The sequence below is a fragment of the Panthera onca genome, chromosome C2 (assembly GCF_046562875.1).
Source record: "Panthera onca isolate mPanOnc1 chromosome C2, mPanOnc1 haplotype 2, whole genome shotgun sequence".
NCBI classification, from domain to species: domain Eukaryota; kingdom Metazoa; phylum Chordata; class Mammalia; order Carnivora; family Felidae; genus Panthera; species Panthera onca.
In genome coordinates this window covers 36,142,110-36,168,238 of record NC_138347.1, presented here as the reverse complement: position 1 = coordinate 36,168,238, position 26,129 = coordinate 36,142,110, and positions in this window count along the sequence as shown.

Sequence of the window (26,129 nt, the reverse complement as noted above, 5' to 3'; positions counted from 1 at the left end):
GAGAGAGACAGAGCGTGAATGGGGGAGGGGCAGAGAGAGAGGGAGACACAGAAGCAGAAGCAAGTTCCAGGCTCTGAGCTGTCAGCACAGAGCCCAACGCGGGTCTTGAACTCACGGACCATGAGATCATGACCTGAGCCGAAGTCAGCCGCTTAACCGACTGAGCCACCCAGTCGCCCCTGGTGGGCGTTTTAAATTACCAATTCAATATTATAACTAGTAATTGGCCTGTTAATATTTTCTATTTATTACTCATTTTGAAAGATTCTATATTTCTGTGAATTTATCCAGTTCTTCAAGGTTGTAGAATTTGTTGGCCTATAATTTTTCATAGTTGTCTATTCCTTTTATTTCTGTTGTGTAAGTTGTTACTTCTCTTTCATTTCTTATTTTATTTATTTCTACTTGATGTTTTTGGCTTAAGGTTTATCAATTTTATGGATCTTTTCAAAGAACCAGTACTTGACTTGGATTCTCTCTTGTCTTTTTCCTTCCTTCCTTCCTTCCTTCCTTCAGTCTTTCCTTCCATTAATTTAGGTTTTTTTTGTTCTTTTATTTATTTATTTTTTTACATTTCTTAGTTTTTATAGCCGCCCTCAGGCTCTGTGTTGAACATAGAGCCTGGAACCTGCTCCAGATTCTGTGTCTCTTTCTCTCTCTGCCCCTCCCCTGCTCACACTCTATCTCTCTCTTTCTCTCTCTCTCAATAATAAAAACTAAGAAATGTAAAAAAAAAAAATTAAAAGGACAAACAAAACCTAAAGTTAGTGGAAGGAAGGAAAGACGGAAGGAAGGAAAGACAGAAGGAAGGAAGGAAAGACAGAAGGAAGGACGGAAGGAAAAAGACAAGAGAGAAACCAAGTCAAGTACTGGTTCTTTGAAAAGATCCATAAAAATTGATAAACCTTAAGCCAAAAACATCAAGTAGAAATAAATACATAAAATCAGAAACGAAAGAGAAGTAACAACTTACACAACAGAAATAAAAGGAGTAATAGGCAACTATGAAAAATTATAGGCCAACAAATTCTACAACCTTGAAGAACTGGATAAATTCACAGAAATATAGAATCTTTCAAAATGAGTAATAAATAGAAAATATTAACAAGCCAATTACTAGTTATAAAATTGAATTGGTAATTTAAAACGCCCACCAAGCAAAAGTCTAGAACCAGATTCAAAGGATAATTCTATGAAATGTTTAAAGAAAAGTAAATATCCATCCTTCTCAAACAGTTCCAAAACACACAAAAGGAAGGGAAACTGTTTTGATTCCATGTTCATTTGTCTCAGGGTATTTTTTAATTTTCTCTTTGATGTCTTCATTGGCCCATTGGTTGTTAATTACATTAATAGCATTAATAGCATGTTGTTTAGTATCCACGTGTTTGTGTTTTTTCTAGTTTTTTTCGTTTGTATTTGATTTCTAGTTACATAATATTGTGACCTGAAAAGATTACTGATAAGATTTTGATCTTTTAAAATTTTTATTTAAATAAGTTAGTTAACATATAGTGTAATAATGGTTTCAGGAGTAGAATTTAGTGATTTGTCACATACATATAAACCCAGGGCTCATCCTAACAAATGCCTTCCTTGATGCCCATTACCCATTTAGCCCGTCTCCTCACCTAATACCCCTCCAGCAACCCTCAGTTTGTTCTCTGTATTGAAGAGGCTTTTATGGTTTGACTCCCTCGTTTTTATCTTATTTTCTTTCACTTCCCCTATGTTAACCTGTTTGGTTTCTTAAATGCCACATATGAGTGAAATCATATGATATTTATCTTTCTCTGACTTATTTAACTTAGCATAATACATTGTAGTTCCATCCATGTTGTTGCAATTGGCAAGATTTCATTCCTTTTGATCACTGAGAAACATTCCATTGTTATGTATACACCACATCTCTTCTTTATTCATTCATCAGTTGATAGACATTTGAGCTCTTTCCATAATTTGGGTATTATTGATAGTGCTATTATAAACATTGGCATGCATATGCCCTTTTGAATCAGCATTTTTGTGTCCTTTGGATAAATACCTAATAGTGCAATCACTGGTCATAGGATAGCTCTATTTCTAACTTTTTTGAGGAACCTCTATACTGTTTTCTAGAGTGGCTGCACCAGTTTGCATTCTCATCAGCAGTGCAAAATGATTCCCCCTTCTCTGCATCCTTGATAACTTCTATTGTTTTCTGAGTTAATTTTAGCCATTCTCACAGGTGTTAGGTGGTATCTCATTGTAGTTTTCATTTCTATTTCTGTGATGATGAGTGATGTTGACGATTAAGACTTGTTTTGTAGCCTAACATATTATCTGTCTTGGAAAATGTTTCATATGCATCTTGAATATGACTTCTGTTGTTTTTGGATAGAACGTTCTGTATATATTAGTTTTTTTAATTTTTTAAATTTTACTTTTTTAATATGACATTTATTGTCAAATTGGTTTCCATACAACACCCAGTGCTCATCACAACAGGTGCTCTCCTCAATGCCCATCACCCACCCTTCTCTCCCTCCCACCCCCCATCAACCCTCAGTATATATTAGTTATATCCATCTGGTGTAATGAGTCATTTAAAGTCACTGCTTCTTTATTTCCTGATTGGATAATCTATCATTTAATATTTTTGTAGTGTTCAATTCCCCTGCTATTAGTTATTAATACCAACTTCTCCTTTTATAGCTGTTAGTAATTGCTTTATATATTTAGGCTCTGCTATGTTGTGTGCATAGATATTTACAATTGTTACATATTGGGTTGGTCCCTTTATCATTATTTAATGACTTTTTTGCCTCTTGTTACAGTCTTTGTTTCAAAGTTTTCTTTTCTTTTCTTTTCTTTTCTTTTATTTTCTTTTCTTTTCTTTTCTTTTCTTTTCTTTTCTTTTCTTTTTTTACTGTAAGTATTGGGACCCAGTTTTTTGTTTCCCACTTCCATTTGCATGGAATATATTTATATACCCCTTTATTTTTAGGTTTTGGGTTTTTAGCTCTGAAGTGCGTTTCTTGTAGGCAGCATGTAGATGGGTCTTATTTTTTTTATCCATTCATTCACCTTATGTCTTTTATCATTTTGTCAATTGTTTTCTGTTTTTTTCTTTCTTCTTTTTTTTGTAGCTCACTATTCTTTTTCTCTCCTCTTGCTTTCTTCCTGTGTGATCGATGACATTCTTTAATGTTATTCTCAGATTCCTTTTTATTTCTTGTGTGTCTTTTATAGGTTTGTGGCTTGTGAGTACCGTGGGGTTCATGTATAACATCCTAATGATATAGATAGCAGTCTGTATTAAAATGATGGTCGCTTACATTTAAACATATTTTAAAATCACTACATTTTTACGCCACCCTCCATGAAATATGTCTTATTTCATATCTTTTTTTTATGAGTCCAATAATTATTTATTTATTTATTTAAAAAAAATTAATGTTTATTTGTTTTTGAAGGAGAAACAGAGAGTGAGTGGAGGAGGAACAGAGAGAGAGAGGGAAACACAGAATCCAAAGCAGGCTCCAGGCTCTGAGCTGTCAGCACAGAGCCTGATGCGGGTTTTGAACTCACAAACCATGAGATCATGATCTGAGCCAAAGTCAGGCACTCAACTGACTGAGCCACCCAGGCACCACTAATTCTTTAGATATAATGGATTTTATTACTTCTGTCTTTTAACCTTCATACTAAGTTTATAGGTGATTTATCTAACTACATTTTTAATATGTTTTATTTTACTTGTGAACATTTTTTCTTTAATAATTTCCATCTAGTTGCAGCCTTTTCTGCTTACAAATGTATCTAACATTTCTTGTAAAGCTGGTTTAGTGGTGATGTATTCCTTTATTTCTTGTTTTTCCTGCAAAACTCTTTCTCTTTCAATTCTGAATTGATAAACTTGCTTGGTAGAGTATTTCTGGTTTTAGTTTAGTTTTGTTTTGTCTAGTTTTGTTTTCCTTTTAGCATTTTGAATATATCATGGTGTCCCCTTCTGCCTTGCAAAATTTCTGCTGAAAAATAAACTCAGAGCCTTATGGGTTTTTCCCTTGTATGTAACCAGTTCTTTTTTTCTTGCTCCTTTTAAGATTCTCTCATTATTTTTAATCTTTGACATTTTCATTGTTAGCTGTTTTGTGTGCATCTCCTTGGTTAATCTTTTTATTGGAGGGACTCCCTGGACAACCTGAACCTGGATGCTTGTTTTTTTCCCCAGGTGGGTTTTCAGCTTCAGATCCCTTTTCCATACCTTGTCTCCCTTCTCCTTCTGGGACCCCTATAATGCAAATGTTAGTACACATAATATCTCAGGTGTCCTTTAATTTCATTTTTTTCTTCTGTTTAGCTTTGGCACTTTCTTGAAATATTAATTATAATCATTTTAAAGTCAATTTATGCCTCTAAAACTGCTTTAAAGATCTGAATTTTTCCCTAGTTTTTAGTAACATTTCATTTTTCTAATGTTAATCTTCTTTTTCTTTGTATTTCTTCTTATTGAAAGTTGGAGGTTGAATATGAAATATTATAAAGGTGATACATAATGTTCAATCTTTATGGAAGTTAGTTTTTTTAATATTTATTTTAGAGAGAGAGAGAGAGTGCTTGCATGCCTGAGGAGGGGAGGGACACAGAGACAGGGAGACACAGAATCTAAAAGCAGCTCCAGGATCTGAGCTGTCAGCATAGAACCCGATGCAGGGCTCAAACTCATGGACTGTGAGATCATGACCAGAGCTGAAGTCGGACACTTAACTGGCTGAACCATCCAGGCACCCCTATCTTTATGGAAGTTAAATATTTGCTTCTATATTATAGCTGACTGAAGAGCACTAGAGATGTTAATTCATCTTACTATAATAAAGGGTTGGAAAAACTCTAAACCAGGTTCAGTCCTAGGATGTCTAGTTTAGTATATTTCAGATTTATCTTCCTTGAGTCCTAACAGAATTCTGAAGCTGTTATACAACTTTTTTCTCTTTGGAATATTTGAATTCCAAGATGTGCTGCCTAGCCTCATGATTCTGTCAGTCTGACCATTTAGCATCATAGCCTTTAAACTTCCATTTCAGATCAAACCTTGGAGGTGACAGTTGACCTAAATGTCCAATGAAAATGTTCTTATTACCTATTTATGCATTGCTTGTTAGCTCTTCAAACCTCCCAAAATGTTAAATTTTCATTTTTTTCCACTCTCTTAAATTTTTCTCAGGGAAATAATTTGTCTGAAATCAGTAAACCATCATTTCAAGAATAACACATCTAACATTAATTCTGATGATTTATTGCTTGACTAAGATTTATTTTTTTGACAAATCTTTATTGTACACTCTATACTTATTTGTGTTATTGTTTAATAGTCCTGAATTTATTCTTATATTAATAAATCATAATCTTGCTTTGCTTGTTAATATTTTCCTTGTGCACTTTTGCCCCTTCTTTTTTTTTTTTTAACATGTTTACTAATTTGTTTTTGATATGACTCTTGTGTGCAGAATACAGTTTGGTTATATCATGCAATACTTTCTGTGGCTTTAAAATTATCTCGGACTGAACTAATCCAATTACATTCATTTATAGTGCAAATTAAAGGTATTTTATGCAACAATGATTAGTTTTATTAGTTTTGTTTTCTTTATTGTATTTCTCTGTACTCTTTCTGGTACTATTTGAAATGTTTAGATTCCCTTAAATGAATCTTCCTGTGTGAGCTTGAGACAATTACCTCTTCTCTGTGCCCTGGTTTTCTTAAATGTAAAATGAATGCAATAATTACACCTAACCAAGATTACAGTAAATATTTAATGTGCAGAAGAAAAATATCTTTAAAATAGTCTCAACAAACAGTAAGTTTTCAGTAAATTATTTTGTTATAAAGATTTTTCCTAAGAACATTGCATTTCTATTTGTAGGTTCAAGTTCTTTTTTATGTCTGGAAAGTTTCTCAGATTATATATTTGATTTCTTTTTAAAACGTTGTTTCATTTGAAAATTGGTTATATATATATTAGCTCTTTCTACAGCCACTCAATTCTTCCCTAATTTTTTTCTTTTTGTCTTTTTCATTTTTATTTATTTATTTATTTATTTATTTTTCCTTGCATTATTCAATCTTGACCTATTAACCTTACCATCTTTTTATTCATAATATTTTTCTTTATGCCAATTCTATTAAGACCACTAATTCTCTGATTTTTAAGGTTAAACTTCCATTCAGCTTGGATTATTTTTATTACTTTCTGTTTTGTTTTCAGACATTTCCATTTCAAATTTATAATCATTTTTAGGTTTTGTTTCATCTTTATGGTCTTTTATTTTTAATTGTATGTTGTATCATGAGTCTAGTTTTCTTTTTGTTTGTTTGTTTTGTTTTTGTTTTTATTTTTTGAAGGGGGAGGGAGGAGCAGAGGTAGAGGGAGAGAGAGAATCTTAAGCAGTTTCCATGCTCAGTGCAGAGACTGACTTGGGGCTTGATCCCACAATGCTGGGATCATGACTTGATCTGAAATCAAAGCTGGATGCTTCAGTGGCAGAGCCACCCAGGCACCCCATGAATCTTATTTTTAAATGTCATTTTTTTTCTGTTATTTTCTATATTTGTCATTTTTTTCCCTGAAATATGTTTATGGAGAGTCTGTGCTATTTTCTATCAAATAAAATTATCTTCCAATCAGGTATGTATTTTTTAGGCTGTTTTTGTGTGAAGAGATGATAACAGTATTATGGAATAGCGAGAATTCCCACTGATTCAAAGCAATACTCCTTTTAACATGGATGAACTGTGTCTATCTGTATTTCTGTGTGTATGTGTTTTGTGGGCTATGTGTGCACATGTGTGTTTAATTCATTTTTTCCCCCTAGTTTACAGTGTTCATGGTCTATAGATTTTCTTACACTTTTTTAAATCTTCAACTGACTGCCTCTTGCGAAGTAGCGTAATTGGGTGTCTCCAGTTATTTGTTAGGGCAGTTTACATTGTTCTCTATTTACAAAATGAATCCATTATTTCTTGGCAACAATCCATTAAATACATTTCAGCCTTTACCAAGGAGGGTGCTTTTGATAAAAAAAAAAATCTTTTGACTGAACGAAATAGTAGGGAACTATCCTCTCTTCCATTTTATAGTATCTGTCAACTACTTTCCTTTAACCTTCTTTTATAAAAAGTTTTGTGGAGAAATTCATAGGATAGAAAATATAAGATTGTTTAAATACAAACACAGCATTTATAGAACCAACAAATAAGAGACATATAAAAGAAAGAATCTACACAAATAAAATGTGTTGTCAATTACCACTTAGAAGTCCTTAAAATGCATGTAGCAGATAAATATTTTAAATGAACACCACTACTAAAAAAACATACTTGCTTTATATTTATGAAAAATACTTTAATGAAATATTTGATGTAGAATGTAATTTTGAGGTAAAGTTTTGGAGATTAAATTTTCTTCATTGTGACAGAGTTATTGTGAATTGAGTGATAAAAGTGAAAAATCTCAAAAAAAAAAAAAAGACTAAGGATCAAAGGAATAGTCACTGAGAAGTCCTTGTTATATCAATAAACTAGAATAATTTCAAGATTAGTTACATGTATTATTCAGCTTCATGTTATTTGTGAGATTTTGCACCTTTGTTACAGACTTTTTTTTTTTTTTTTTTTTTAACGTTTTATTTTATTTTTGAGACAGAGAGAGACAGAGCATGAACGGGGGAGGAGCAGAGAGAGAGGGAAACACAGAATCCGAAACAGGCTCCAGGCTCTGAGCTGTCAGCACAGAGCCCGACGCGGGGCTCGAACTCACAGACCGCGAGATCATGACCTGAGCTGAAGTCGGAAGCTTAACCGACCAAGCCACCCAGGCGCCCCTGTTACAGACTTTTAATAAAAGATAAGACCTACATTCTCACCCCAGCAGTGGTTCCTTGGGAAACTAACGTATAAAGGTGTGTCTACACCATGTTGGAATTGAGTTCTTTGGATAAATAACAACTAAAAAGGGGAAACAAAGGCTAGAATCAGGTAACAGTGAAAAATCTGTCTGATCATGGATTGACTGAAAAGTGAGATAAATGCATCTGCCTTAGGGAAGGTCTAGGTGGACCCACTAACTTGTAAATTTGAGCTATTTCTGTTTACATAAAGAATGAATGTTTCCTCATGAAACTGGTGATTTGAAAGCTCACAGGCCATTAGCTTTCTGAAGATTATACTTGTGCTTGCTGTAGGCAAAATTTCTCAGATTAATCAGTCTCGCTTATGAGTAAGATAAATTTTGTAACAATGAACGAATGAAACCCATGCATGATTAATAAAACTGCACTGAACTGAATGTTATCAGATAAATTATAACAACAGGCTTCCCAAACACTTATTGTATGGTGAGGTGAAGAAGTAAAATTGTGAGAAGGTTAGAAAGAAATATAAATTTAAGCATATAAGAATGTACAATTTCATGCTATGCTGTAAATTTGTGAACTGCTGGAAAACATTTTAGCAGTCAATCTTGAAATAAAGCAATAAACAAACAGGTTATTCTTCTCAAGCTAAACTGTTGAAAGTATTAGGAGTATCCGAGACATTTCCCAAACAGTGACAGACTCAGTTTTATTGTTAAAATAAATTCAGTCATATTATGTTTTCAACTTGTTAATTCAGACCCACCTAGGGTTCTACTATGAAGAAAAATATATGTTAAGGTTAAGAATAACCATTCACTAGTAAAATTGATGTTTCCTAAAAATATTTGAGGAAGTAAAGATCCTATAAGGAATTTTCCTGTAGTAATATCCAATTCCTATAAAATAAACAGTTTTGCCTGTTAAACATTTTCCTTTTTGGAAAAAAAAGCTTTAAGTAAGGCTATTAATTAAATACTTGGTTTGGAGATATATTTGCATTCATAGACATTAATCATGATTTACACAATAATATTTTAACATGAGTGAGAATAATAAATGTACACCAATCATTACTGTTTGAAATGTTTGAATTTTAGGCTATTTGAAAAGAAGAGAATGACCAGCTTTGATATCTGTCCATCAGAATTGACTTGTACATGATGACATAGAGAACATGTTATCTAAGACCAGTCAGTGCTTTCCAGTTATAATTTTCTAAGTTCTTATTTTAGGGAGCACCTATAATCTTTATAAATGAATGCTCTATTAGTCTGAAAGTTTTAGACAATCCTATTTATATTAATTCTTTCCAGGATATTAAATTTTTCCAAATATTCATTTTTAGCAAGTTAAAAAATCAAGGTTTACATTGAGTCAGATATATATGTTAAGCTCAGTGCAGAAATTTTACAATTTTATTTTGTTGGTTGCTTAGTAACCCTACAGTTGAAAAGCTAGGGAGGGTTTTTATAACTTACTTTGTGTATAACATTTCAAGGATTTTAATAATCCATTGTTGTTTATTAGGTACAATCTGTGGCATTCTGTTATTGTCATGTGCCCTCTGAGCAGTGGTTCTATTATGTTTTCTTTATCCCTGAGATGGATCATTACTGACAACACTTCTTTTAAGAAGCTGTCTGTGGCCAAAGCCTAAGTATTTCAACACTGTTTTTCCATTGAGGAAGAATAAACAAGGGCAGATATGCATTTTGTATGTTACTTTAGTTGTCATGAATACTTATAGTTTATTTCCAAAGCGTTAGTTATTTCAGTTTTCTAATAAATGAGATTTTATAAAAAAATAAAATTCAACTATTTTTATTATCTATTTATCTCCTATATTTTGACCATAGAGTATTGGGCTCAGTGGGTGTGTTTATGTGTGTTAACACACTATGAATATGTATGAAACTGTTAAAGATTTCTTCAAGGGAGTTAAAAATAAACCTGTCGATGCATTTATATACTGGAGAAAATACAGAAAACATTTAATAATAAAAAAAAAAACTCAAGGACTCCAACTTAGAGTATCTCATCACATTTTCCAGAAAACTAATTAAGCATAGCAAAAATATCTGAAGATGGGAAATAGGATATAGCTATAAGATATAATATATATAATTGCACAATAAAATTATAGAATATAATAATTGAATATAATTAAAAATAAATATTAAGATTGAGGCTTAGTCAAGAGAAGAGAAGACATGCTGCAGTGACATTGTCTCTAACTTTAGTGGCTTGACATGCAAAAATTAATTTCTCTACCGTATTACATGGACAAAGCAGAGAAGGAATGTTCCCAAAATTGTGTTTAGGCAATGCTCATATTATAGACACCAAAAGAATAATTATCTTATGATTTACCATTTATATAAATATTCAACATATTATTGTTATAATTTTAGTGATAATTCCATGCAAGAAAAAATACATGTACTCAAGAACCCATATTGATGTTAGCCTTACTGTTTCTTTTGTGCTTCAGCATTTGTGTGTTATATACAAACATGCAAACGCACACATACACACACAGAAAAATGAATAATTTGGTGTTAATAATATGAAGATGTATTATAACATTCATATATGTTCATATTTTAGTTATTTTTAGTATTCTTCAGTAAGAATGTCTTGGTTCATATACCTACAGTACATGTCACATCGATTCTCACCTGGGAATATTTCATAAATTTTGCCCTATGAGAAAAGCTATTGTTATTAGTGAAATACACAGAACAACCCTGACAGTGATTGAGAAAAATCAATTTCATCAGAACTATGTACTCTAGAGAAAGCACAAAATTGTTCTAAAGAAAAGCTGTCATTGATTTATTTTTTTTATCATGACACAAGCAAAATGTACAATTTCATATACCTTTTCCATCCCATTCATTTTCATTTATTCTCTACTCACCAAGGAAAAACAAATTTCTCCATCTATATTTCATTGATATTTTACTTTAAAAAGGGTGGATGATATATTTTACTTTTGAGTTTTATACTATGTTTATTATAGATGATGTTATAATCCTTGATGTTTTCGGTTATTTTATAGCTAGATAGAAAATGTAAGTAAAAGAGATTTAGCAATTTATAAAGTATTTCAATATTTACAGAAAAATAAGTGAAGGGATAAATACTTATACTAAAATATAGACCAGTACTATCAAGAAATTACTTCGTAATATTATTAAATTAATGCATATGATTCTGTGACACTATTGCATTTTAACTACATGCATGAAAAGAACCACACAAAGCTAGTAAAAAAGGATTCCATTATATTCATGAGGGCCATTTAAACCACTCATGGAGTAAGACTTAAAAAAAAAACTGACAGAATGGTAAATCAATAAAGAGGACTGTGAGATTTTTATTCAGACATGACAAGAAGCAATGATGTGAATCATTCTTTTTTTCTTTCTTCTTACCTTTCATTCTTTCTTTTCCTTTCGTTTGCCCTCCCTCCCTCACTCTCTCTCTTGCTTTCTTCCTCCCTCTCTCCCTCCTTCCTTCCTAACTTCCTTCCTTCTTAACTTCTTTCTTTCTTTTTTTCTTTACTTTGCTTTGCTTTGCTTTCTCCTGTCTTTGTCTTATTCTGGTACTGGGACTATATTGACTTCATAAAATCAAATACTAAATGTTTACTCTCTTTTCTAGAAGAAATTGTGTAAAGTTGCTGTAAATCTTTTTGATTGGTTGATAAAACTGTCCATTGGAAATATAGGACTCTGGAGGTTTCTTTTTTGAAATCTTTTGAGTTACAAATCCAATGTTTTCCATAATTATAGGACTATTTAAGCATATATTGCATCTTGACTAGGTTGTGATCATTGTGTTTTTTGAGGAATTGGTCCATTTCCTCTTTTAATTTCTATCAAATTTTTATGTAAATTCTAGTTAGTTAATACAGCGAAGCATTAGTTTAAGGTATGGAGTCTAGTGATACAGCACTTACATACAACACTCAGTGCTAATCACAAGTGCCCTCCTTTACCCATCACCCATTTAACCCATGCCCTCCACCCGCCTTTTAATAATACTTGTTCTTCTAATCCATGAGCATGGAATACTGTTCTATTTCTGTGTTATCTTCAATTTCTTTGGTCAGTCTTTTATACTTTTCAGAGTACAGGTCTTTTACCTCTTAAGTTTATTCCTAGGTATCTTCTGGTTTTTGGTGCAATTGTAAATGGGATCTCTTTGATTGCTCTCTCTGTTGCCTCATTTTTGTGGATACAAATGCAACAGACTTCTGTATGTTGATTTTTTTATCCTGCAACTTAACTGAATTAGTGTATCCATTCTAGCATGGTTTAGGTTTGTGTGTGTGTGTGTGTGTGTGTGTGTGTGTGTGTGTGTTTTGGTGGAGCCTTTTGGGTTTTCTATCATAGATTATCATGTCATCTGCAAATAGTGAAAGTCTGATTTTTCCTTGCTGATTTTGATGCTTATTATTTCTTTTGTTATCTGATGCTGTGGCTAGGACTTCCAGAACTATGTTATATAACTGTGGTGAGGGTGGACATTCCTGTCTTGTTCCTGACCATAGAGGAAAAGCTCTCAGTTTTTCCCCATTGAGGATGATATTAGCTGTGAATCTTTTGTATACAGTCTTTATGATATTGAGGTATGTTTCCTATCCCTACTTTGTGGAAGGTTTTTATCATGAATGGCTATTGTGCTTTGTCAAATGTTTTTTTTATGCTTATATTGAGGAGATCATATGGTTCTTGTCCTTTCTTTTATTAATGTGGTGTATGTAACACATGAATTTACTTGTGAATATTGAACCACCCTTGCAACCCAGGAATAAATCTCACTTGATCTTGGTGAATGATTCTTTTACTGTAATATTGGATTCATTTGCTACAATTTTGTTGAGCATTTTTGCATCTATGTTCATCAGGGATATTGATTTATGGTTCTGTTTTTTAGTAGAGTCTTTGTTTGGTTTTTGAATAAAAGTAATGCTGACCAAATAGAATGAATTTGAAGTTTTCCTTCCATTTTTGTTTTTTTGGAATATTTTGAGAAAAACAGATACTAACTCTTTTTTAAATGTCTGGTAGAATTCCCCTGGGAAGTCATTTGGCCCTGGACTTTTTTTTGGGAGATTTTTGATTACGGATTCAATATCTTTGCTGGTTATCAGTGTTCAAGTTTTCTATTTGTTCCTGTTCCAGTTTTGGTAGTTTATATGGTGTTTTGGAAATTTATCCATTTTTTCCTGTCTGTCCAATTTGTTGGCATATAATTTTTCATAATCTCTTATAATTGTTTTTATTTCAGTGGTGTTGTCTATCTTTTCTATCTCATTTGTGATTTTATTTATTTGGATCCTTTCTCTTTTTGGTAAGTCTGGCTAGGGGTTTATCAGTTTTATTATTTTTTTCAAAGAACCATCTCCTGGTTTCATTGATCTGTTCTAGTGTTTTGTTTGTTTGTTTGTTTGTCTCTATATCACTTATTTCTCCTCTAATCTTTATTATTTCCCTCCTTCTGCTGGCTTTAGGTTTTATTTTTCTGTTTCTCCGTCCTTTAGGTGTAAAGTTAGGTTGTTTATTTGAGATTTTTTCTTTTTTCTTTTTTCTTATTTATTTTTTTTCTTTTTGAGATAGACCTGTTTTGCTCTATACTCCCTTCTTATGACCACTTTTGCTACATAACAATGACTTTGGAGCATCATGTTTTCATTTTAATTTGCTTCAATGTATTTTTTTTAATTTCTTCTTTAATTTACTGGTTTACCCATTCATTACTTAGTAGCATGTTTAATTACCTCCATATATTTGTGGTATTTTCAAATTTTTTCTTGTGGTCAACTTCAAGTTTCATAGCATTCTGGTTAGAACATATGCATGGTATGATATCAATCTGTTTGTACTAGTTGAGGCTGATTTATGACCTAGTATGTGATCTCTTCTAGAGAATATTCCATGTGCACTTGAAAATAATGTACATTCTGTGGTTTTAGGGTAAAATCTTCTGAATATATCTGTTCAGTCCATCTGGTCTAGTATATCATTCAAATCCATTGTTTCCTTGTTGATTTTTTTGCTTAGATGATCTGTCCTTTGATGTAACTGGGGAATTAAAGTCCTGTACTATTATTTATTATTATCAATGAGTTAATTTTTTGTTTTTTATTATTTTTTTATATATTTGGGTGCTTTCAAGTTGAGGGCATAAATATTTACAATTGTTAGTTATTCTTTTCAGATAGACCACTTTATTATAATATAGTGCCCTTATTCATCTCTTGTTCCAGTCTTTGGGTTAAAATTTAGTTTGTCTGATATAAATATGGCTACTCTGGCTTTCTTTTGACATCCATTAGCATGAAAATAGTTCTTCATCCCCTCAATTTCAAACTGAAGGTATCTTTAGGACTAAAATGAGTATCTTATAGGCAGCATATAGATGGGTCTTGTTTTTGTTTTTTTGTTTTAATCCATTCTGACATAATATGTGTTTTGATTGGAACATTTGCTCCATTTACATTCAGAATACTTATTGGTAGATGTGTATTTAGTGACATTTTATTATTTTTTATTGTTTTTGGAGATTTTCTCTGGTCTTTTCTAGTCTGTTGCTTTTGGTCTTTACTTCCCATTCCAAGAGTGTCATTTATAACATTTCTTGCAGGGCTGGTTTAGTGGTCACAAACTCCTTTAGTTTTTATATGGGAAATTATTTATCTCTCCTTCTATTCTGAATTAAAGCCTTGCTAGTTCTAGTATTCTTGGGTATATATTTTTCCCATTCAGCACATTGAATATATTATGCCACTCTCTTCTGGCTTGCCAAGTTTCTGTGGATGATCTATTGCTAACTGTACTGGTGTTCCATTGTAAGTTAGGGACTTCCTTTCTCTTGCTGTTTTAGGATATTTTTATCAGTATATCTTTGCAAAATTGACAGCAATATGTCTTGGTGCTCATCTCTTTGTTGATTTTGATGGGAGTTCTCTGTTCTTTCTGGATTTGGATGTCTGTTTCCTTTCCCAGTTTAAAGAAATTTTCAGCTATAATTTATTCAAATAAACCTTCTTCCTCTCTTTCTTTCATCTTCTAGGATTCCTATGATATGAATGTTATTATGTTTGATGGAGTCATTGAGTTCTCCAAGTCTACTTTTGTGATCCAGAATTTTTCTTTCTCTCTTTTGTTCAGCATTATTTTCCATAATTCTATCTTCTATATCACTTATGCATTCCTCTGGTTCTTCCATCCTTGTGATCATTACATCCAGTCAGTTTCACATCCTAGTTATTGCATTCTTCATTTCAACCTGATTGTTTTCTAGCTCTCTTATCTCTCTGGTATGGGTCTCCCTGGTATCTTTCATGCCTTTCTAAGTCTAGCTAGTATCCTTATGACTGTTGCTTTACATTCTAATTTTAGGCATAGTACTTATATATGTTTCTATTAGATCCCTGGCTGTGACCTTTTCTTGTCCTCTCTTTTGGAGTGAATTCTTCCATCTTGGCATTTTTGTCTAGGTCTCTGTCTTCATTTCTGTGTCAGGGAAGCCTGTTATATTTCCTCTTCTTGAGAGAAGTGGCTTTATAAAGAAGAGGTCATATAATGTCCAGGACCTGGTGCCTCAGGAAATGTCTCTGGTGTGTGCTTCATGCACCCTGCTGGTGTGTTTTGGCTGCTCCATCGCTCAGGACCATTATCAACAGAGTTTCTCCTTACCTGATGTGTGGAGTGTTTGGACTCTTGCCAGAGTGTGGTGACTCTGTGTCTAGATGTACTAGATGTGCTTTGGTCTGCTTGTTAAAAGATACCTGATTCTATTTCCACTATAACTGAAGATTTGTAGACTTCTATGGTCAGTACATATGGTTCGTGCAGGGGTTTATGCTGGTCTTCTGGAGAAGGGGCACAATGCACTGGTCCTGAGGCATACTTAGGTATGTAGCAGTACCAGGGGATCAATGGGGGCGCGGGACTTGGTATATGCAGATTAGGCAGCTAATGCTGGTGCTGTGCTGTTTACTGAAGTTGTATTATGCTGAGGGGCAGGGGAGAGAAATGGCAGTAGCCCACTCTTATATCTCTGGAGATGTGAGTTCATGTTTGCTGCTCTCAGGGAACAGCTTTTAAGGGAGAAAAAGTTTCCCCTCATACATCACAGGAATTTTTCAAATTGCTGATATCAGACTGTCTGTCTCTGGGTTGCTTGCCTGCCTGGAAAAGTGCAGTGCATATTGGCCCTATTCTAGTCAAACTTGCTGACTTTTAAATTCCAAACTGCAGGGACCTGGGAAAGGGTCTTGTCATGCTGGAACTGATTCAGGTTTGACCCAGAAGGGCACTTGCACCAGAGCATGGGGATATGGAATTTGGAACAAGCAAGCTAAACAGCCAGTGTCCTGTTTAGTTGCCCTCAGCAGGTATCTCTGTGCCTATGCTGAGGAATCAGGGAGGGAAATGTTGACTACTGTTTCTTTAGTTCCCAGAGGAGCAATGCCACCTCTCATAAATATGTTCCAAAAAGAATGAACAGTCTATGTTTCCCTTAGGCAATTCTCAGATCATGTTGTCTGCCCTGGGGTTGTTTGCCTGCCTCCTCTCTGGGAGTAGGGTAGCACCCTCAGGTCTTTATCATAACCAAGTCTGGGGTTCTCTAAAACTCCAGTCTTAGAGCCCTGCTGGCTGCAAAAACTCATGAAGCTCATTCCCTCTCATTTTCCCAGCCAATGAATGGCTTTATCTCCACACTTCCTACCCCCCATGCTGTGGACTCTTCTCTCCCTCTAGTTGTACAGTGTTTCTCCCAGTCATTACTTCAAATTCTTGAGTATTCAGAATGATGTAATAGTTATCTAGCTATGTCTGAGGGATGAGGCAAGCTTAGGGTCCTCCTACTCTGCCCTTTTAACTTCCCATCTGATCTATGTATTCTAAATCATTAGAATTTTTGTTCATGTTACTTTCTTATATTTTTAATATCTATAGAATCTATTGTGAAATGATGTTTTTTCCTGATATTGGTGATTTTTGACTTCTCTCTTTTTATCTTTATCAATCTCACTGAAAATTTATCAATTTTAATGTTTTTAGAGCCAGTTCATATTTTATTGATATTTTCTATTGTTCCTCATTTTTTTTTTTTATAGGTTATACTCTTATTTTTCTTCTTCTTTGTCTCAGGTTCATTTTGCTCTTTTTCCCCCTTGGCTCTTGGGGTGAGAAATTAGATTATTAGTTTGAGACTTTTACTTGTTTATAATGTATGAATTTAATGCTGTAAATTTTCCTTTAAGCACTATTTTTGTGCATTTTACAAATTTTGCCATATTGTGTTTTTATTTTTATTCAGTTCTATGTATTGTGTTTTTATTTTAATGTTTTATAGCTATGGCATAGTTTACCTATACCATTCATTTTTTTAAGTTTATATATTTATTTTGAGAGATACAGAGAGTTCAAGTTGGGGAGAGGCAGAGAGAGAGGTTGGACAGGAGATCTGAAGTGGGCTCCACACTTACAACAGAGAGTTGGGCCCAGGGCTTGAACTCATGAACCATGAGATCATGACCTGAGCCAAAGTCAGACGCTTAACCAACTGAGACACTCAGACACCCTTGTGTTTTATTTTTATATCCCTATTAACTATGAATTATTTATAAATTTAGTACTTAATTATAAGTGTTTGAAAACTTATCCATTTTTATGTTATTGATTTTTAGTTTTATTCCATTATTGTCAGAAATACTCTATATGATTTTAATTATTTTAAATATGCAAAGGCTTATTTGTGGCTCAGAATATTGTTAACTTTGTTCAATACTATATGGGATCTTGAGAAGAATACCTATTTTGTTGATGGATGGAATGTCGTGTAATGTCAGATCCTTTTGTCTGGTGATATAGTATTTCTTGGTTGCTGAGAGTATGGTGTTGAAATCCTTAACTCTAAATGTGGTATTGTCTATATTTTAAGTATTCCCATTTCCGTTACATCTATTTTGAAGCTCTGGTCTTTGATTAATACATATTTAGAATTGCTATCCCTTCTTCATAAATAGATCTTTTTATCATTACCTGATGTCCTACTCTGTTACTAGTAACTTTTTCATCTGAAATTTTCTTTATCTGAGATTTATATAGTTACTTTTACTCTTTTTAAATTAATTTTTGCATGATGTAACTTTTTACATCCTTTTATTTCAAAATGGTCTGTATTAAGATTGAAGTGGGTTTCTTGTAGACAGAATATGGTCGATTGTTTTGAAAAACAATATTCTGTTAGTTTCTGTCTTTTTTGGTGTATTTATTAGACAAATTTAAAGTAATATAGTCTCAGACTGCCTTTTTATGATGATTTTTGTTTCCTGTGTTTCTCATTTTTCTGATTTTTTGTGTGTTTCCTATAAATAATTTGAACATTTTAATATTTCCATTTTGTTTTATTTATAATGTTTTTAGTGTATTCCTTTGTATAGTGTTCTTAGGGGTTGTTATAGGTATTACCACATATATACACATCTTATCACAGTGTATTGGTGTTAATACTTTACCAGTTTGAGTAAATTGTAGAAATCTTATTTCCATTTAGGTTTCTCTACCATCATAATTTTAAAAAATACATTTCTTTTTTATTTCCATTGAGTAGCACATCTGATGTTGTTTAACTTTTGCTTCATCTGAAAAATATAATTAAAAAAAAACTAATGGTGTAAAAGTACTCTCTTATGTTAACTCTATTTTTACACACCATATTGTTTTACTTTAAATTCAGAAAGATCTACTGTGTTATTTTCTTTTGAGTTATGAAAGCTACTTTAAGCATTCTTTATTGTTTCATCTGCTAGGATTTTTTTTTTTTTTTTAGCTTTCTTTTGTCTTGGATACCTTTATTTCTCCTTTGTTCCTGAAGGATAGTAGTAAGTAGTTTTAGTTTTGATAGTTCTCTTTCACTATTTGAAAAATGCTAAGACAGATCTTCAAACTTTTTATGACAAGAGAAAATTTGTAACTATCGTGATGGATATTAACTAGACAAACAAATTAAAAAAAGGAAAAGAAAAATATGCTATTGTCTTCTGGTCTCTTTGGAGTCATATAAGAATCTGTTCTTTATAAGGAATGTATCATTTTTCTTTGTTGCTTTTAAGAGTTTTTCTTCCTCCTTTTGGATTTACAAAGTTTAATTATTATTTTTATTTGTGAGGCTTGCTTGGATTATTCCTATTAAGATTTATTCAGCTTCTCAAATTGATTTTTGTAGCACTTCTATGAAAGCCATTTAAAAATCTTTGTTACATCATTCAAACATCTGATATCATCTCAATATTAGTTGATCTTCTTTTTAATTTAACTTAAATTCTGGTTGCTTGGGTTTTGCTATATTGAATCATTTTTAGTTGTGTTCTGAACATTTAGGTTATTACCTTGGGAGACTTTATTTACTTCTATTTTATCATTCAGCCATTTTGTTCAGATTTGGCATATATGTACTTTCTTATTTGATGGCTTTAGTTTCATTACAGGTTAGTTTTTTGACTTCTTGCAAAGGGTATGTTGGTCTACTTTATTTTTCTAGTGGCATAAACATCACTCATGAATCTTTGCTAAAAATGTTTACATAGGTAGAAGGAGCTTTGCTGGGTTACTTGTTATTGCTGGGAAACTTCCATTTTTAGTACAAATGGAATACTTATCTGAACAGTCAGTATTATTTAAATCCCTTAAGGTACTACTAAGGGTGTTTGTGGTAGACATACCTTTATGCAGGCCTTTGTTCTGTGTTCTTTATTCATCTCCATAAAAATGTTGCTAAGGCCAATGTCTAAGAGATTACTGTTTTTGTTTTGTTTAGAAGTTTTATGGTTTCAGGTCTCACATTTAGGTTTTTAATCCATTTCAATTTATTTTTGTGTACGGTGTAAGAAAGTGGTCCTATTTCACTCTTTTTCATGTAGTTGTCTATTTACCCCTGCACCATTTATTGAAGACTGTCTTTTCCCATTTTGTATTCTTGTCTACTTTGTCAGAGATTAATTGACCACAGAAGCATAGGTTTATTTCTCTATCTTATTCTATAGGTTCTCTTTTCTATTTCATAGATTTATGTGTCCATTTCTGTGCCAATACCAATGATTACTAGAGCTTTGTAATAGCTTTGTAGTGTAGCTTTCTTTGTCTGCAACTTCATTATTTTTAATTGTTTTGTTTTTTTAGAGGAGTTTTAGTTTCACAATAAAATTGAGAAGAAGGTACAAAAGATTCCCATATGTCCCTGCCCTGTCACTTGCATAGTCTTCCATACTATCAACGTCCCCTCCCCCCCACTGAGTGATACATTGTTCATAATTGGTAAACTTACATTAAAATATCATAATCATACAAAGTCTATGGTTTAAGTAGGATTCATTCTCGTATATCCTATGGGTTTTGACAAATGTAGAATGATATTCATGTAAATGTATTCATCATCATAGTATCAACAGGATATTTTCATTACTATAAAATACTCTTCTAAGATTAAGCACCTTGTACAAACCAATGGTAACTGCTAATCTTTTTATCATCTCCATAGTTTTGCTTTTTCTACAATGTCAGGTAGTTGGAGTTACACAGGGCATAGCCTTCTTAGATTCGTTTCTTTCACTTAATAATATGCATTTCAATTTCCTCCATGTCTTTGGATTGATTGATGGCTCATTTCTTTTTGTGCTGAATAATAATATTCCACTGTACCAAAGTTTATTTATTCCTACTGAATGACATTTTGGTTGTTTACAAGTTTTGGCAATTATAAGTAAAACATTTCTAAACTTCAACTTTTAGATCTCTGTGTGGACATAAGTTTTTAACCCCTTTAGGGAAATACCAAGCAGTAATAATAATGGATTATGTGGTAAGACTATGTTTAGTTTTGTAAGAAACCACCTAACTACCTCCCAGAATGGCTATTATATTTTTCATTCCTATCAGCAATGAATGAGAGTTTCTGTTGCGCATTAAGTGAGCATTTGATGTTGTCAATGTTTTGTTTTTTGCCCATGCTAATAGGTATGTTACTATATTTCATCCTTGTTTTAATTTATATTTCTCTGATGGCATGTAATATGGGATATTTTTTTATATACTTATTTGCTATATATAAATATCCTTTGGTGTCTTGTCTACAAAAGTCTTTGGCCTAGCTTTTAGTGATTTTTTTTCTTATTGTCAAGTTTTAAGTGTCATTTATATATTTTGTATAACAGTCCTTTATTAGATGAGTCTTTTTGCAATTATAACCTTCCAGTCTATGGCTTGTCTTCTCATTCTCTTGACATTGTATTTAACAGAATAGAAGTTTTCAGTTTTAATGAAGTTCGGCTAACCAATTCTTTAGTTCATGAATTCTCCCTTTGCTATTATATATAAAAAGACATTGCCATACCCAGGATCATGTAGGTTTTCTTTTTTTTTTAAATCTAGGATTTTAATAATTTTGTATTTTACATTTAGTTCTTTCATACATTTTGGTTTTTGGTTTCATACATTTGTTTTTTTCATACATTTTAGTTTTTTGCAAAAAGTGTAAGGTCTATCAAGATTCATATTTTCATATGTGGATGTCCATTTGTTAAAAAGACTATCTTTGCTTCATTATATTACCTTTGCTTCTTTCTCAAAGATCAGTGGACATTACTTATATGAGTCTACTTCTGAGCTCGCTACTCTGTTTCTCCAACCTATGTGTCTATTCTTTCTCTAATACCACCCTCTTTTGATTATTGTAGCTCTATAGTAAGTCTTGATATCAAGTAGGGTGGGTCTTCCAACTCTTGTTCTTCTTCAGTATTGTGTTGGCTCTTCCAAATATTTTGCCTCTCAATATGATTTTAGGCTCAGTTTTTATGTAATCACAAAATGGCTTAATGGAATTTTTATTGGGATTTCATTAAATCTATAGATCAAGTTTGGAAGAACATACTTTTGATAGTATTGAAACTTTGGATTTATGAATATAGAGCATCTCCATTACTTAGTTTTACTTTGATCTTGTTTATCAGAGATTTATAGTTTTTCTCAGAAAGATTTTGTGTACACACACACATATGTAATATTTATACCTATTTCATTTTTAGATGCTAATGTAAGTGGTATTTTGTTATTAATTTAAAATTCCACTTGTTCAGTATGGTTATATGGGAAAGCAATTGACTTTTCTATGTGGATCTTGCATCTTGCAACCCTATTTAGTTCCAGATGGGTTTTTTGTTTCTTTGTTTCTTTCATATATTCTTTTTTTTTTTTCATAGATTGACATGTAATCTGAAAACAAAAACTTTTATTTCTTCTTTTCTAATTGGTGTGCCTTTTATTTGGCATTTTTGTCATTGCAGTAGCTAACACTTCCAGGGTGATGTTGAAAAGATGCTGTTAAAGGGGACATATTATTCTTGTACCTGATTATAGAAGAAAACTTCAAGTTCACATCATTTGTGTAATGCTAGCTATACCATTATGTAGATAGTAGATATTTTGATCAAGTTGAGAAAGTACCTTTCTATTGTTGGTTTACTGGAAGTTTTTATCATGAATGAGTGTTAGATTTTTGTCCCACAAAGTGCATTTTTATTGGAAGTTATTGAAATATTCATGTGACTTTTCTTTTTTAGCCTATTGATATGATAGACTATATTAATTGATTTAAATCTTCCAGTCTTCCATACTTGTTGCTATACCTCTTCAAGGGGAGTGTGAGTACCTACAATAAAAGAAAAAAAAACAGCACAAAAAACAAAAAGCAAAAAAGATCCTAATTCTTGTCTCCCTTCCCTTGTATAATTGCTGTCATTCACTCATATATAGGTATACTATATGTGTGTGTGTACGTGTGTGTATACATAATTGAACATTGTTATTATTATACAGAATAAGTTGTTAATAAATTAAGAGAAATATAGGTCTTAATTTTACTTTTTCTTATAGTTTCTTCTATGCTCTTCCTTAAATTTTCAGATGTGAGTTTCTGACCTATATTATTTTCTTTCTCTTTAAAGATAGTCATTTAATATTTCTTTCATGGCAAGTCTATTAGCAAACTTCTCTCAACTTTTGTGTTTCTGCAAGGGTCTTTATTTCTAATTTACTTTTGAAGAATAATTCATAAGGTACAGTAGTCTACACTGGGGCTACAAAAAAACCCAGAGAACATCTATATATTTTTAATGTTCATATCGGCAGATGACACAATTATTCAACACAGAGAACAGAAGGTATTAATATGGACTATGAGAGATAACTTATTGTTGCCATTACTTCCTCAAATAATTCTTTTTCTGGTCACCTGACCAAAAGTTAAACAGTAGTGACTGTGTTTTCCAAGTTGACCCTGGATATCATGGAAGTCCCAGTGGTCACATTATTCAAGACTCCGTTCTCCTGTTTTTATAAACCAGGAAAATTTTAAGACCTTCCTTATAGTTGGGCATTCTGGCTACATTTATCATATTTTTCAATCAGCTGCTTATAGAAAAAGACTATATATGATTTGAACCCTGAGGAGAGCCAATCTTGTTAACACTTTGATTTAGGATTTCTATCTTCTAGAACTGTGAGAAAATAAACTTCTACATTTGCATGTTCATATCATTTTTTTTTAATGTACTCTGCTGAGCTGCATGACTGTTATTGGAACTTCTCTCTATAGTTATACATGATGTATAGGTATTTTGAGGTTAAAATTATTTGATAACTGTTTCTACCAAATCCCAGTAATGTTTTAATGACTGTTCACTCTAAGAGATTATGTATTAGCCACTGTTTCAGGTAAATTTTAAGCCCCAAATTACAATGATTATCACTGGGGCTGTTTTAGAAATCTACCAAATACTCTATTTATAATACTTCCATGTGATGGCTATTTTCAAAATTATTTTTATGTTTGGATTATATTCCTCAGAGTGTAAATTAATAGTAAATTTACAGTAAATAGTTTAGGCCTTTTCCACCAAGTCTCTCAAAGCCAGTGAGTGTCTGAGCTCTATTCTAATTAAAATATCCTTTTAAACACTAGAAGAGATAGGGTTGACCTTCAAAACTCAAAATAGTTACAAAAGGCATTTTGCATAATTTTTTATCATTAGTGTTGGCAAAGGAGGCAGCTTATTTTGAACCCTGTGAGGAATGTTTCTATGACCTCTCCAATACAGTTATCCCTAAGAATTCAACTGACTGGATTATCCTTTTTATCCTTGGCTAGTTCACATGTTACTACAATTCTTAAATCTTACTTAGATTCCATATCTGTTCATATTGAATGTTTGATTTTAGCTGTGGTGCCATCTACCAAGTGATAAAACACTGAAGGGTGAAATAATATGATCAGTTTGGGCCATAGAGATCTCTACATTTTTACTGCTGTTGTGATTGTATGAGTAATGCTGTTATTTGTTATTTGTATGTTTGTGTGATATTTATTGGTAGAATAGACCAATGCATTTCTTTTTGTCTTAAACAACAGAATTCATTTTCTCACAATTCGACAGGCTATAAGTTGAAGATCAAGGTGCCGTCAGTGTTGGTTTCCTGAGATATCTCTTCCCAGCTTATAGATGGTTGCTTTCTTGCCGTGTTCTCAAATAGGGGAGAAATAGACGTCTCTGGTGTCTCTTTCTTTTCTTTTTTCAGTTTTTATTTCAATCACGAAGTGTTCATCACAAGTCCATTCCTTAATCCCCATCAGCTATTTCACATGTCTCCCTCCCATTTCCCCTCTGATAACCATGTGTTTGTTCCCTGTAGGTAAGAGTCTGTTTCTTGTCTTCTCTCTCTCTTTTTTGTTCTCCTTTTCACATTTATTTTCGGTCTTACATTCCACATAGGAGTGAAATCATATGGTATTTGTCATTCTTCAACTGACTTATTTCACTTACATAACACCCTCTAGTTCTATTCATGTTGTTGCAAATGGAAATATTTCATTCTTTTTATAGCTGAATAATATTTTATTGTATGTACCACACCTTTATCCATTTATCAGTGAATGGATGCTTGCACTGCTTTTATAACTTGGGTATTGTAAATAATGCTGCTATACAATTAAGGACACATGTATCCCTTTGAATTAATATTTTTTGTGTTCTTTGGGTAAATACCTTGTGCTGCTATTGTTGGATTGTAGATTAGTTCTATTTTTTGAGGAACTTTTTGAGGAACCTCCATACTGTTTTCTGCAGTGGATTCATTGGTAGTAATTCCTACCAACATTTCAAGAGGGTTTCTTTTTCTCCTGCTGTTTCCTCTGTTGTTGGTTTTAGGCATTATGACAGATGTGAGGTGATAACTCATTAAGTTCTGATTTGCGTTTTCCCGATTATCAGTATTGTTGAGCAAACTTTCATGTGTCTTTTGGCCATCTGTATGTTTTCTTTAGAAAAATGGCCATTCATGTCTTCTCCTCATTTTTAACTGGATTATTTGTTTTTTGGTTGTTGAGTTGTTCTTTATATATTTTGGATACTAACCATTTATGGGCTATGACATTTACAAATATCTTTCCCATTCCATAGGTTGTGTTGTACTTTTGTTGATTGTTTTCTTCACTGTGCAGAAGCTTTTTTATGTTGACATAGTCCCAATAGTTTATTTTTGCTTTTGTTTCCAATGCATTAGGAGACATATCCAGAAAGAAGTCTATGGCTGATGTCAGAGAAATTACTGCCTGTGTTCTCCTCTACGATTTTGATGGTTTCCTGTCTCACATTTAGGTCTTTAATCCATTTTGAATCTATTTTTGAGTATGGTGTAAGAAAGTGGTCCAGGTTCATTCTTCTGCTTGTTGCTATCCTGTTTTCCCAACAACGTTTATTGAAGAGACTGTGTTTTTCCCATTGGATGCCCTTTCAAGTTTTGTCAAAGATTAATTTACCATATAGTTGTGGGTTTATTTCTGGGTTTTCTATTCTTTTCCATTTATCTATATGTCTATTCTTGTGCCAGTACCATAGTGTTTTGATTACTACTGTTTTGTAATATAACCTGAAGTCTGACGTGGTGTTGCCTCCAGTTTTTTTTTTTTTTTCTTTTTCTTTTCAAGGTTTCTTTGGGTTTTCAGGATCTTTTGTGGTTCCAAACAAATTTTAGAATTGCTTGTTCTAGCTTTGTAAAAAATGCTGTTGGTATTTTGATAAGGGTTGCGTTAAATGTGTAGATTGTTTGGGGGTAATATAGGCATTTTAACAATATTTGCTCTTCCAAAGCATAAGCATG